Source organism: Cheilinus undulatus, linkage group 6 (assembly GCF_018320785.1).
Source record: "Cheilinus undulatus linkage group 6, ASM1832078v1, whole genome shotgun sequence".
Taxonomy (NCBI): domain Eukaryota; kingdom Metazoa; phylum Chordata; class Actinopteri; order Labriformes; family Labridae; genus Cheilinus; species Cheilinus undulatus.
In genome coordinates this window covers 16511076-16526140 of record NC_054870.1, presented here as the reverse complement: position 1 = coordinate 16526140, position 15065 = coordinate 16511076, and positions in this window count along the sequence as shown.

The window sequence follows — 15065 nt, the reverse complement described above, 5'->3', positions numbered from 1 at the left end:
GAAGACATGCCAGGAGTGACTTTTTAAATTTCAATGAGAAAAAAACAGAAGTGATGGTGTTTGGTCCCAGTGGCCCTTGTGTACCCCCTCCTGTTGACTTGGGCCCTTTGGCTAATATCTTAAGCCAACAGTCTCAAACTTGGGTTTTAAGATGGACAGTGATTTTAAGTTGGATTGGCAAATTAGCTCTGGAGTGAAGTCCAGCTTTTTTCAGATTAGACAGCTGGCAAAGGTGAAGCCTTTCCTCACACAACAGCACTTTGAAACAGTAATCCATGCCTTTATTACATCTCGGCTGGATTACTGTAATGCACTTTATTTTGGAGTCAGTCAGTCCTCCCTCGCACATCTCCAGTTGGTGCAAAACACAGCCGCTCGCCTCTTAACTGGAGTACGTAAGAGGGAGCACATTACTCCCATCCTGGCCTCCCTCCATTGGCTGCCTGTGCACTTTGGAGTCCATTTTAAGATTCTTGTATTTGTTTTTAAATCTTTGAATGGTCTGGCCCCGTCTTACCTCTCTAAGCTCCTTCACCCCTATGTTCCTGCTTGGTGCCTCAGGTCAGCTATCTGCTTCTCCTGGAGGTACCGAGGTCAAAACAGAAGCTCAGAAGGGAAAGAGCTTTTTCTATCGCTGCTCCTAAATTGTGGAACGAGCTTCCCTCCCACATTAGACAAGCCTCCTCACTGTCCATTTTTAAAACTCATCTCAAAACCCATTTTTATTCCTTGGCTTTCAACCCCACATGAGACTCTGCTCCTGTTTTAGTGTTTTATGGTTTGTCTTTAGTTATTGTTTTATTGTTCTTAAGTTGTTTTTAAAAACAATGAAACGGTTATTTCAATGTTTATACCTATTCATTGTTTTAATTGTTTTATCCCTGCGTCATTTTGTCTATTTATGTACAGCACTTTGTTTCGGCTGTGGTTGTTTTAAAGTGCCTTATAAATAAAATTGAGTTGAGATTTAAAGAGGATAAGGATACGGATATACTTTATTGTCCCCTGAGGTGAAATTTGTCGTGGTCAAAAAAGTGACTTGGCTGCTCACCGCAGATACAGTTATCTCAAAAAACCAAATAGACAGTACACAGAGATCAACAGCAGTCCACGGCATCACAAGATAAGAGAGGACTACAGGTAGAAGTCCATATTGCACCTGCCCTGTAATACTGCACTGACCTCACTGTGATAAGCAGACCGAAATGAAATATATTGCACATCCCACTTGTGCATGGGGGCAATATAACTGAAATTAAAAATAAAGAAAGCACATAATGACCAGTTCAAGACAACCCAGTAAAAACCAAAACAGGGAAAGAAGTGAGATTACACAGGAATATACTAAAAATGAGATACTAATGAAAAACACATGAGCAAGATAGAATCCGGTACAAATGCCATAATAAATTACCAATGTCACAATAAAATAAGTGCAAAAGTAAACACACATAACTAAGTTAAGGAGCTGATAACTTAAAAGTAATTGTCTGTGATTATTGTGCATATACAATCCAATAATCTGCTAAATTGTGAAGGCAGGTGTACAATTTTATGCCTTCTATTCATTTATATATCAATATCTATTCAATAATAATAATAATATGATTATTATTTAAATATTAATACTGAGACTGCTTTTTGCTCCTTTTGGTTGTTGTTCCCTGTTTCCAGGGTGGTGCCCCATAAATTATAAATCTTGTTGAGCATTTCCTTTATTTCAATTAATAAATATATTCATTTGTATTATTATTTGAACAATAAACAAAACCTAGCATTAAAACCCAAACACTGTGCAAGAAGGAGAGAAGTGACAGAGACCATCAAGACACCTATGACTACTCTGAAGGAGTTACAAGCATTAGCAGCTGAGACTCTGCATAAAACAACCATTACCCACTGCGGAAGAAAACTCAAATTAAGTCTTGACTAGAGTTGGCCAAGGACATGTGGGAGACTCCATAGTCAAGTTGAGTAAAATTCTTTGGTCTGATGAGATCAATTTGGAGCTTTTGGCCATCAGATAAGATGCCATGTTTGGCAGACACCAAACACAGCACATCACTTCAAACACACCATCCCCCTGGGAAGCGCAGTGGTGGCAGCATCATGGTGTAGGGATGCTTTTTGGGAGCCAGCCCCAGGTGGCTTTTAAAGGTGCGGGTAAAATGAATGTGACAAAATATAGTAAAATCTCGCAGGACAATCTTATTTTGTCTGCAAAAGAACTACAGCTTGGAAAAATATGTAGTTTTTCCAGCAAGGCAATGACCAAAGCATACAGTGAAAGCTACACAGAAATGCTTTAAAGACAACAAGATGACTGTTCTGGAGTGGCCGAGTCAAAGCCCAGACGTCAATCCAGAAGTGATATTTGTGACTGGACTTGAAATGGGCTGTTGACGCCTAATTCCTGTGCAACCTGACAGAGCTTGAGCGGACTCACAAAGAAGAATGGAGTTAAATTGCAGAATCCAGATGTGCAAGCCTGACTGAGATCTGTCCACACAGACTCAGTGCTGTGATTACGGCCTAAGGTGCATCAACTTAATACTGACTCGAAGGGGCTAAATATTAATTTAGTGATTGATTTATAAAATCACGAAAAGGGAAAACATCCGCGGGGGAGAATACTTTTAATTTACTCTGTCCTCTTGTGAAGTAGCAAAGAAATGATCTCTCTGTTCCACATTGTAACAGTAGGAGATTTATCTTTGAACCATTTCAACAGAAAACTTTTCTTTGCCAAAAGCAGCAGTTTGCCCAATAGTTCAGATTTAAGAGAGGGAAGAGACAGATCTTTAGAGGGAAGACCAAGCAAGCAAAGCCCAGGGGCCTCATTTATAAATCACTGTGTAGGATCCATACTAAAAGTGTACGTGCGCCCAAAAGCTGAAAATGGTGTGTGCCAAATAATAATCTGATTTATAAAACCGTGCATACGCACACTTGCAAGCACTTTTCCCTTTATAAATCACAGTCCACCTGGAAGAGTGTGCAGGAGGGTTCATCTCACATCCTGCCCTCTACACACCCACATTTTATACATAAGCCTGTTGAGAAGACAAGGAAAAGGAATTTCATGGAGATTGAAGTAGAGGTGCTTGTGGGTGAGGTGGAGGCCAGACAAATTATTTCATTTGGTGGTCACAGTAGTGGCATCACCAATAAAAGAAAAAAAGCAAGTGGCAGCACGTCATCACCGCTGTAAATAGTGTGAGTGCCACAGAGCGATCTGCAGTCTGTTCCCTACACTACTGTGCCACAGGATGAATGAATCATGTGTTTACCTAGGCCCTCGTGCCACTAAATTTGTCAAAACCATGTTCGAGGGACAAATAATTTGTACATTTATTGTAGGCACATTTTTGTCTGTTCACACAGACAAATTCATTTTCACTCAGAGCCCTTACAGCAACGTGAGTGCAGTCAATTGCGCCGATTACATTTGGGAAACTGGACATTGCTGCAAATTGCCATTTAATGTTGGCCTGTTTACCCTCAGTGTAAGGAAACCTGATGTATCGACTGATCATGTTTATAATGCCATCAAAATGGCTGGCATTATTGTGCTGAGGGATGGCACGATATCCCAGACCTAAGGACAGAATTTAACTGTATTATATCAGACCCAAAAGGGGCTTTAGACAGAAAATGTAAAATTATTAGGGCTGTCAATAGATTAAAATTTTTAATCACGATTAATCGCACAAATTACATAGTTAAGTCGAGATTAATCGCAAATTAATCACACCTTTTTATCTGTTGAAAATATATCTGACAGGACTATTTCTCAAATACCCTTATCTAGACAAATGAAAAAAAAATGCTTTCTTTATGCAAATGTTTGTTCATGTCAACAACCCAAAACAACAACAGATAAAGTCAAGAAAATTCTCTAGACTGAGTTTAAAGACACTGAATGCTCCCAAAATCTGCTGAGAGCATAACATGGTAAACTCAAGCCGAACAAGGACAACAGATGGAGATACTGACCTTAATGTAACATTACTGAAAAATACCACAATGTAGAGTCTAACTTCAGACTTCTAGAAGTTAACTCCTCTGTTCTCAGCAGCTTAACACACAACAACAGATCTCATCATCACACATGGACATAAAGAACATGGTCAGTTAAGTTTAAATCACTCAAAGATCATTCCTGATCCTTCTCACTAAAGCAGGGAATTTCAGCCTCACATGAGGGAAATAAAGACTCACATCATCCCTTTACATCAAGAGGACTCGCAACAGGATGATACATATAGAGACTAAATACAGTTAGAGAATTACACTACAGATTACTGAGAGAAGTCAAGTCTCCAGTGAGAGCTCAGCAGTAAGGCACAGACACATCTAATGGTGTTTCACTGTTCTGATGTGGTCAGAGGTGAGTAAGGCAGACACATCTGCCCTACTCAAGAGAAAAAGCAAGTAATTACTTTAAAATGTCAGCTATTATTTAGCATCTTTTTATTTTCAAATAAAAAAATGCCCAAACGTAAAATAAATGCTGACAGTTAAAAATTACTGTCATCAGTCCAGTAGATTTACTGGAATGATGTCAATAAACACATAAAAACACTCATAAACACACAACACACAAAATAAAAGAAGTTTCAGTGGAGAACTTTTAAGGTGTAGGAAGAGGACTTAACCATCTTTTCATTCTTGAGATCATAGAAGAGCTACAGATTTAATCTCAAACATCTAACAGTCTAATAATTCTTTTTAGCTTATATTATGATACTCTACTGAGCTTCTTCACTCTCAGGCTCACCTGTAACACCTCTGCTCCTGTCACACACCAGCCTGCGCTGCTCTGTCTCCTCCTCCTCCTCCTCCTCATAATGCAGCTGTATATTCACCAGGGTCAGACTGTCCTATAGGGTCTGGAGTCTTTAAAACTTTTGCTGCATGTTGATTGACTGATTTTTTTTTTCTTTTTTTTAATTTAGCATTTATTTACAGTTCCAGTCAATCGTTTCAGCGCTTAAGTTTTGTTTTCTCCAAATAATTTCACTTTCAAGCAGGACCGGAGTGGGGATGGGAGTGGGGGGTGGGGGGGGGGGGGTGGGGGGGTAGACAGACCTTTAGGATACGTGATACGTGGACCAGTCAACAGTCAATATAAAGGGTCAGCACAGCTGTAGTGTCTGTTCACAGCAGATATAAATAAATGAATAAATCATGCTGGCCCAAAAGTGCGCCCACCCACCAGGAAATGCCCGGTATGCTAGATAACGAGTCCATCCCTGCTTGCAAGTGTTGTCTGAGCATCTCTGTTGTAAACAAATCCAGCATGGGGGAGGCGGCTCTGCATTAGCGGCGTGTTTGGCCAGCGAGTGGTATGGGCTACTGAAGATTCTACGAACTCCTGGTAACTCAGTTCATGTTGACAGTAGGAAAAAATAACTTCGGTTTTATCTGACATGATCTGAAAGCTGAACCTGCCATTCAAAAGCCTCTGTCCTTTATCCCCTTAAGGTCCACCTTAAATTTGGGAAAAACGCCTGACCAAGACCTACCAAAATGAAATGATAACTGTCCTTGAACCCTTTGGTGCACATGCATGGGATTGGTCTCTTTTGAAAGATTACATTCTAAAGTTTTTTTCACAACACTGTAGAATCCCTGTAGGTGCTAATACAACTGATTTATTGTAGTTTGAACATAAGAGTACAAATATTTCCATCCTCGCCTGGCTTTTTTCATCATAAACAGCTAAAAGTGACTTGTGGTTAATGGCTTGAATACAATATGAGAGCAGAGTATGAAGTCCTCCCTACTTACACAAAAAACTTCATTAAAAAACCTCAAGATGTGAGTATTTTACAGCTGTTTTTCTAAGAGAATGCCCAGGCGTTCCCAAGTGTGCCATTTGGAGACTCCAAATTGGCACACTTGGCACCATGGACACCCAAGTTGGTAAAACAGCTACAACTCTTGAATGCTTTGGTGTACAGTCATGATCTTGGGCTCTATGGAAAGGTTAGACTTAGAGGCATCGTATTATGTTGTCTGATTCACTATCAATAGCACTGTGGTAGAATCGGCAAAGAAAAAGATGGACATTTTGTGCATTTTTCTCTGTTTACAGCTAAAATTGTATAAAATAAGAGGTCAATACAAGTGCTTTGGTGCTATAAAACACACAAAACACAAAAAACTATTGACATAACACTATTTACAACAGATTTTACATCTGCACATGCAATCTACAGTCCGTGTGTATTATGCCAGTCATTGTAATAGTCCTTATTGGCCACAAAACACAGTGGGATGTTACAGGATCCACACCTTACAGGAGTCTTTGAATGGCACTGCCTGCTTTTCAGTCTGCCTTTTGTGCTGTCACCAGTTATGTGTACTGGTTTGTGATGCAAGGTGCCTGATGTTGATGGTGCAGGCGTTGGTGTGATAGCTGAGCCTACCTGAGCCAGCTGCTCAGCCAGAGTCTCTCTGAAGGGCTTCTGGGTCAAGGGTTTTTCACCTTTCTCCATAGCCAGCACTCTATGCAGTGTGAAAGAGTTCACTGTGGCGATGTCCATAAAATGGTAGAAAAAATGTCTTGTACCAGGACTTTGTAGTAAATGATGAGGGCATCAGATAGGTCCACTCCTCCCACGTGTCTGCAAAGGCAACAAAAAAACAAACAAACAAAAAAAAATCAATGAATTTCTGTTTTTTACTAAAAATATTTCAAGTTCACAGATATTACTGTATGTACTGGTGGTATTTTATTTATCACTGGTGGAACAGGGATATCTTTGTTTGTCCACTGGCCATCATCGCTCTTCACCCTTCACAGTGTCAGGTCTGTAGGCTGTGTGAAAAGTAGAAGTCAGAAGTCCCAGGCTGCCAGTCTTCATCTGATGAGCAGCTATTATGTGGAAATAATGAAAGTGTCAATTTACCAAACTAGATTCAAGAATCCTTTCATTGCCATTGAAAACACAATATTGCACTAATGTGGGGATGGCCTAGTCAGAGTAATAAGTAGGTAAAGAGAAATAAAAGAGACACAAAACAAACAAAATCATGTCAGTATTTTCTAATCGACATTTTTATACAGACCAAATGCCTCAATACATAAAAACACTGGCTCTCACAGTCACACACCTCCATGACACCCACTCACCAACAACCCCTCCCCCACAGGAGAAAGTTGACATGCTCTTTCAAGAATCTGCCCCGATCATAGTAAATGTAGGTAAAGAGATATAAAAGATAAATAAATAAATAAAACATATCAATATCTTATAATTCACATTTGTCTACATCTCTCTATCTTACTATGGAGCAGGTAATAAAACACACACATTCAGCCACACACACACACACCTCCCCCTCACACAATGAAACAGACCGCTAACCACCTCTCCCCCACCCAGGTAATAGTTTCAATCGATACTAAGACGCCCTTTCAACAAAATTACAATGCACTAATGTGAGAATGGCTTCATCAGAGTAATGAGTAGATACAGAGAAATAAAAGAGATAAAACATATCACTATTTTGTAATTCAGATTTATAAATGCCTAACAATAATAAAACACACATGCACACAGTCTCCCCCAACAACAATGTCACAAACAGGTAACAGTTTCAGTGCAAACAAAAATGCCCTCATAAAATTATAATATTATTATGTATATAATTATATAACACTATACTGTGATATTATTCTGTTGAGATGATATTTTCTTATTTATTTATGTAACGCAGTCACAACAACAAAGTGAATCCTTACCTGTAAACAGCCATGTCTTCCCCCTCCCGGAGTCTCTCCTCCTCCTCTGAACCAAAATAAGACACTTCACTCTCCTCAGACAACATTTCAGCTCCCGACACGTCCCTGTCCTGTCGTAGACTCATATCTATCGGCTCAGCGATGCTAAACACACACTAGCCACTTTCCTTGTCTGTTTTCTCTCTTTTTTTTATTAATTAAAATTAAATGACATTACATAACATAACATAAAGGCAGACATATTTGGCAGACTATAATAATAACTAAAAAAAAACAATGTAAACAGAGGTACAACAGAGACATATAATATATACACATAACACATAATAATACCCTGAGGCTTACCAAACCAAAAGAAAAAATAAGGAACAAAAACTCATTTATGAAGGACTAAGAATTTGTTATATATTTCTAAGGTTTTTGCACATTTTCTGTTCCAACCAGTTAAAGATCCAATGTAACTGTTGAGTTCAATTAAAAAAACTTTGAAGAGGGGGCGACTATTTTCAGTAAATTTCACTTTGTGGATGTGCTATAAGTTGTAACATGGGCTGCACTAATAAAACAGATGTTTTCTAAGTTGCTTTGGCAGAAGGTACAATTTGGAGATTATCTATCATTTTGGAAATTTCTAAGTTGGTAGGATAGATGTTATGTAAAATTTTCCATTGCATTTGTCAAACTTTATTGTCTATACAGTATTTGAAGGTTAGAAGCCAGGCTTCTTCCCAGTCTTTGTCGGAAAATTGAGCGGACCAGTAGGCCTTGCTAGCAGGGTAAGATTGTTCTGGAGTTTGGAGGGTCATCCTGATATGTTTATTGGTGCACTTTTATCTCAATTCCATAAATTCCGAATATCAAGCGTGTATTTCATAACTTCCCCTCCTTCCTCAAACAAATCTTGTATATGCATAACACTTTTGTCTATCCATTTTTTCAGGTATAGTGACTTGTTGTGTTTGGTGATAGATTCATTATTCCAGATTATTGATTTGTGGGGTGAAAAGTTGTGAGTATGACAGAGTTTCCATGCTAGCAAGGCCTGTTGGTAGAAGGTGGACAGTTTGACAGGAAGTTTGAAGGCATTATAATGACATTTTAAAACAAATTGTAACCCTCCTACCTCATTAAAAATGTTGGTAGGAATAAAGTACCACAGTGAGCCTGGTCTCCTTCAGCATTCTTGAATCCATTTTATCTTGAAAGTGTTGTTTAAGTCTTCAAAGTCCAACAGTTCCAGTCCTCCAGCATCCTTAGGTTTAGTTAATAATACTTTTCTGACGTGATGATGACAGTTTTTCCAGACAAAGTCTGAGAAGAGTTTGTAGATGTCTTTACATGTAGCGCTGCTGACCTCTAGTGACAAGGCAGGGTAAACACATCTGGAGACACCTCTGTCTTGGTCAGGAGGGTTCTTCCACATATGGAAATGTCTCTTTGTAACCATAAATTAAAGACTGATTTAGTCTTTTTTAGCTTTGGAGCAAAATTTAGTTTTTCTCTTTCCTTTCGGTCCTTAGTAATATGAATCCCCAGGTATTTGACATTTTCTTTAACACCAATATCATAAATACTACTATCATGACAATTGTATAAACACAAAATTTCACATTTAGATGTATTTAATTTTAGACCGGATGCAGCTGACGATTTGCCAATAAGAGAGATTGCCTTCTCAACCTGATGCTTGTCACTAAGAAAAAGAGCAGTATCATCAGCCAGCTGTGTTATTCGGATTTCCTTTTGAAAGATGTTTATACCTTGAATATTGTTGTCATTTTTTATGTACCTAGATAAAATTTCCACGGCTAACAGAAATAAAAATGGTGAAAAGGGGCAGCCTTGCCGCATAGAACGTGTGACCAGGAACCTGGAAGTGGTGTAAGGGTAAAGCATAACACAAAAATTAATATCTTTGTACAAAATCTTAACCGCTGAAATGAAGTTTTTCCTAAAATCAAACATCCTTAGTGATTTAAACAGAAAGTGATGCTCAATGGTATCAAATGCCTTTTAAAAATCCAAAAACAAAATTAAGGCTTTGGAGTTAATTTTGTCGGAATAGTCAATAAAATCCAAGATTAATCTTTTATTGCAGCTTATATGGCGATTTTTCATGAAACCCGTTTGTGACTCACTTATGATGTCAGGGAGACCAAATTTAAGGCGTTTGGCAAAAACGCTTTTAATCTGTGTTCAAAAGTGTGATTGGGCGCCAACTTTCAATGATCAAGGGATCCTTTTCGGGTTTAGGAATTAGGCATATCAAACCTTGTTTCATTGAGGATGACATTTCTTCCATCATTAAACATTCATTAAGTGTGTTGAACAGTAAGTTTTCAATCCTGTCCCAAAACTTAAGGTAAAAATCTACTGGGAGCCCATCACACCCAGGGCATTTACCTTTTTTTTTTTAAGGATTTAGCTGCATCCTGTAGTTCTTTTTTTGTTATCAGTTGTTCACATTCTGACTTAAAGTCTGCAGAAATCTTAGGAATGCACTGTTTTACTGAATCAATGAATAAATTACAATCATCAGGTTGAGAAGCTGACATAAACATTTTGATAAAAGGATTCAACATGTTTAGAGATGTCTTCAAATTCAGATAACACTCTATCATTTACTTTTATCTCAGTGATATTGTTTCTTCTTTGGTTCCTTTTTTCTAGTGCAAAGAAGTAACTTGAGTTTTTTTCTCCATGTTCTAACCATTTACATCTACATCTCACAAAGGCACCTTTAGCCATTTCTATGTATGTTCTATCTATCTCTTCTTTTAATCGTTTAATTTCTATTTCATCCTCTTCATTGGGTTGTGGTTTCAACAACAAAGTATTTAGATCATCCATAATTTTGCTTTCCTTAGCAATCCTATTTGTTTGAATTTCTTTACTTCGTTTAATTGCCATTTCCTGCATCTTAAACTTGAAAAATTCCCATTTTTGGATATGACTAAGGTCATTCATCTCGGGGACAGACTGAGATAGGTTTTTAACATGGTTACAAAAAACGTCATCCTTTAGTAAATTGGTATTTAATTTCCAGTAACTCGAACCTTATTGTTGTTATCTTTTGCACCGGAAAAATGGATTGAAATTAATTGATGGTCTGAGAATGGGGCATGATTGTGAGAAACGTCTATGACGAATTGAATGCATTCTGGGGATATTAGCCATAGATCGATTCTTGAACACTAGGATCTGTTGGAATTACACCATGTTTATTCTTTGTTATCAGGGTTTAGGAAACGCCATACATCAATCAAATTAAGTTGCTCTGTTATCCATCCAGTACTTTTAAATTTGTAGTCCACCAGTGTTTTAGATGGTATTCTATCAATTGAGTCATTTGGCGCATCGTTAAAATCTCCTTCAATGATTATATAAGCACCTTGAATTTTGTTTCTCTCCTCTGATCGTTTGGTTACAATTTCTGTTGTCACTGCTTTAGCCAAAGTTACACTATTAGAGTTATAGATATTGCAAATAAAAAAGTTTTTTTATCCACCTCAATATTCAATATTATCCATCTTCCTTCTACCGAAATAAAATGCTTTTTGACCGCTCCTTGAAATTTGTTTAACAGAATAGCGACCCCTAAATTAAGAAGGGTGCTGATTCTCATGCACCTATAGCCTTCTTCTTTGACTATTAAGTGAACTTAAATTTATTACTATAGTAAAGCGTGGTTAGGCTCCATCAGCAGAACATCATAGTCTAATTTCTTTACCGTTGATGATGGCAGTTGTTCCCGAGAAGAAGGCTTTCTTTCCCTCTTTTCATGCTGCTTCAATTCTCAGCCAGAGTGCGCTTCGGATTTCTTTGTCCATGGTCGTCAGATCTTCTTTGAAGTAAAGCCTCCTACTTTTTAGGAAGTCCAAGTCCTTTGCGCTTTTCCAGATCTTCTCCTTTAGTGATCTTGAGGCAAATCGGATGATGACGGACCGAGATCCCTTGTCCCATTTCTTCCCAATTCTGTGGCAGACGTCCACAAGTAAGTGGAGCACATTGGCGGTCTCTGGAGCCACAGATTGGCAGATGTCGATGATTTGCTTTTTCAGGCCACCACCATTTTCCTCAGGTAAGCCACACAGTCTCAAGTTCCAACGTCTTGAGTACCTTTCTTGTTCATTGAGTTTTTCCTCCAACTTTGAGATCCTCTCCTGAGGATTTCTGTAAGGTGAGTACATCTTTTATCACACCTTTGAGCTCTTGGAAGAGAGTTTCTGTTGCCTCATTTCCACAATCTCCTCTGTGTTTGTGGAAATCAAGTCCTTGAACGTGTCTGTACTTTGGTTTATTTCCATGAACAAGTTCTCTTGTAGTTGACAAAGAGATGGTTCTTTTCTACCTTTTTTTTTGGTGTCCAGGCTCAGAGTAGATGAGAATGACTCCGGAGGTAGAGGTATTTGTTCAGCTTCCGAATGAGAATCCATCTCTGCATATGAATGGTCTTGCATGTCATTGGTAAACTGTGTTTTAATACACCTGTAAATCTATAAACTCAACACAAACTTTAAAGAGTTGACTATACTATGTCAAAAATTGCATGTTAAATCAAACACAGCACTTAAGAGCAATTTCTCTCATTTTGAAACTGATTTGTGTGCTCCAAAAGTGGCCATGCAAACAAATATGCACAAACGACTGGTAGTGAATGCTGTAAACAGCAATATAGCCAGAGACAGTTTCAGTCATTTGAAGGCCCCAGGCAAAGACCAATTTAAGGCCCTTCCTCATTTAGCTCTAAGCAATCGTAGAGAGTGAAAAGTCTTTTTTCAGGGAATAAAGCCAGAGAACTACACAACTTACCCTCATGTGAAATATAAACACCCATAGCACTTCATCAAACAGGCAACCAAGCTCAAAGCTTTTGGCCAGGTGGAACTTGCAAAAATGAATGTTTTGTTGCAAAAGCGTTAATATTGCAACAACACAGAGAATACATTTTTAACTGGAAGCCATTTTACCACGTAGTAATTCACCAATTTGTTGTTTTACAGTTTTTCCCAGTCGCTCTGGCACATTCTCCAATCATCCACGACATTTGCAAAACAGTAAGTGCATTTCTCAAACAATTCATACAAATAGCAAAACACCATGGATTACCTGCAAAAACCAGTCCCTTGCTCAAAATCCTTAGTTCATCTCTCAAAAGTAAATATCTGTGTCAATGAACATGTCAGTGCCATCAGAATGACTAGTCTTTGTGTCATTGTGTACAGATAAGACAGTCAAACTGCTTAGTCATGTTGTCAATATAACAGTGTACTCTGGAGGAATGTTCTGATGTAAACTATGGCTAAAGTTTTGATGACAATTATTGTAAATTGTAAGTTAGACCTTAGTGTGTGTGGGAGATTGCAAGAGACTGGACAAGATTCACATTTATGATTTTACGGTTGTACTGTAATTTGTTGACAGACCATGTTATTGCGATAGAGAAAGGAAAAGACAGCACTGCATAGCACAAAGAAACAAACAAACAAAGAAACAAACAAACAAACAAACAAAAAAGGTAGAGATGTGAACATAGGACAATCTTCTTAGGGAAAACTGTACATGCAGTGCTGTAGGAATTACAGTGCATTCTTCCCACACCTCCTGACGTTCCTGTCTGTTGGGCCACAAATTCTCATCCACATCACAATGAATTTCTTCTCTTGTGATGAAGCATGGAAAGAATCTTTTAGAGTGTCTTATCCAGCCTCTGCAGGTATCTGCTGTGATGTCACCACACGCTGCATCCATGGCAGCCAGAAGGGTCATCCGTGTATGTGGCTGGTGATCATATACCTACTTTCCATCTCCATGCTGAGAAAATTCCTCAATCATCAACTTCTCCTCAATCAAATTCCTTGATCATTGGTTGATCTAATGCTTCACACATTTCCCTTCGTTAGAGAAAGTCAAGATTCACCTAGGAGCAATTTACCAATTCAGGACAGATTGAGGGAAAAAAAGTCCACTGGAAATGTATAGAAATATGCTTGACATATTATGATAACCTGTTCAACCATTTTGCATGTAAAGACTTATGCAATGAACTAATGCCGAAATGTTGTGGGGGGTGAGACTATTCAACAGAGACCCATTAAAATACATTTTGATCAACATGACATTAGCAATTGATAATGTAGGAAACAGCAGAGAATTGTACAGAGTCATTTACATACATGTACCAAAGCATTTGAAACTTGTTCAGAAAAATGAGAAACTGCTTTTTTGGTGTGCACAAGTGACACAATGATGTGAAGATTGAACAAGCAGTTTTGAGAATTTCAATTCTGATCTGAGAAACGTACCAAAGCGACTGAGGAAAAACTGTAATATTGGTATTGGGACCTAACTACATTTTTGTTCTTTTTGAGTGACTTGGATCTTGCTGTTGGGGGCAGGGAGTCCACTTCAGGGTCTTTTTGGATATTTTTGCTGTTTTATTTATTCTTAATTATAATCAAAATACACATATTAATCATTGAATTTAATTTTAAGTCATTTTGTGTTGACTATATCTTGAAGCTATTTGGAGTATGAGGATCTAGAGTTGTTTACATTTGTCTCACAGTGGAACCGCCCATGGATATGAACATGTTAATAAGACATATATTTGCACATACTTTTCCACCTACAGAGCTGTGAGATGTAAACACATAAGAGAGTCTAATGCACAAACATCTGTGTTTAGAAAACCATGTTGGGGTTGTGACTCCAAGAGACCCCAAACTACTAAGGAAATACATTCAAATTTCAGTCAGTCATTGCTGTTTTTATTACATGGCTTTAGAATTTAACTGTAAAGCCCAGTTCAGACCAAAGATTGGGATGCAAAGAGACCGCCTTGGAACATCATTGGCATCAGTTTCAGCAATCTGAACTGAGCTGTTGTTGCTTTAATCAAGCCGTCTGATGATGAGATTCACTTCAGTAAATTACAGTTAGCTGGCTTCATGCTGTTGCAAGCAGATAAAAGAGAACTGGAAATCTCATTCTTTAACGCTTTAAACACCAGAGTAGAATATTTTGTTCAGAGTAGAATATTTTGTAAGATCATTTGTTAATTTGGGAAATGATTGCATCTTTCTTCTTTTTTAAACTTTTCACAATGAAACTTTAGCCTGTAAACACTTTTGTTCTCAGCTGTGCACGTAAGCAGGTGTGCAGTGCTCTATGAGCTAATAGATGAGAAAGTAAACACTGTAGAAGTTAAGTTTCTAAAATTAATTATTCTTTGCAGCTGTCAATAAGAAATTATAAAAAGAGCTGAGCTAGCAAAGCATTTTTGTATCATATGTGCTGTAAAAGTTTGCTG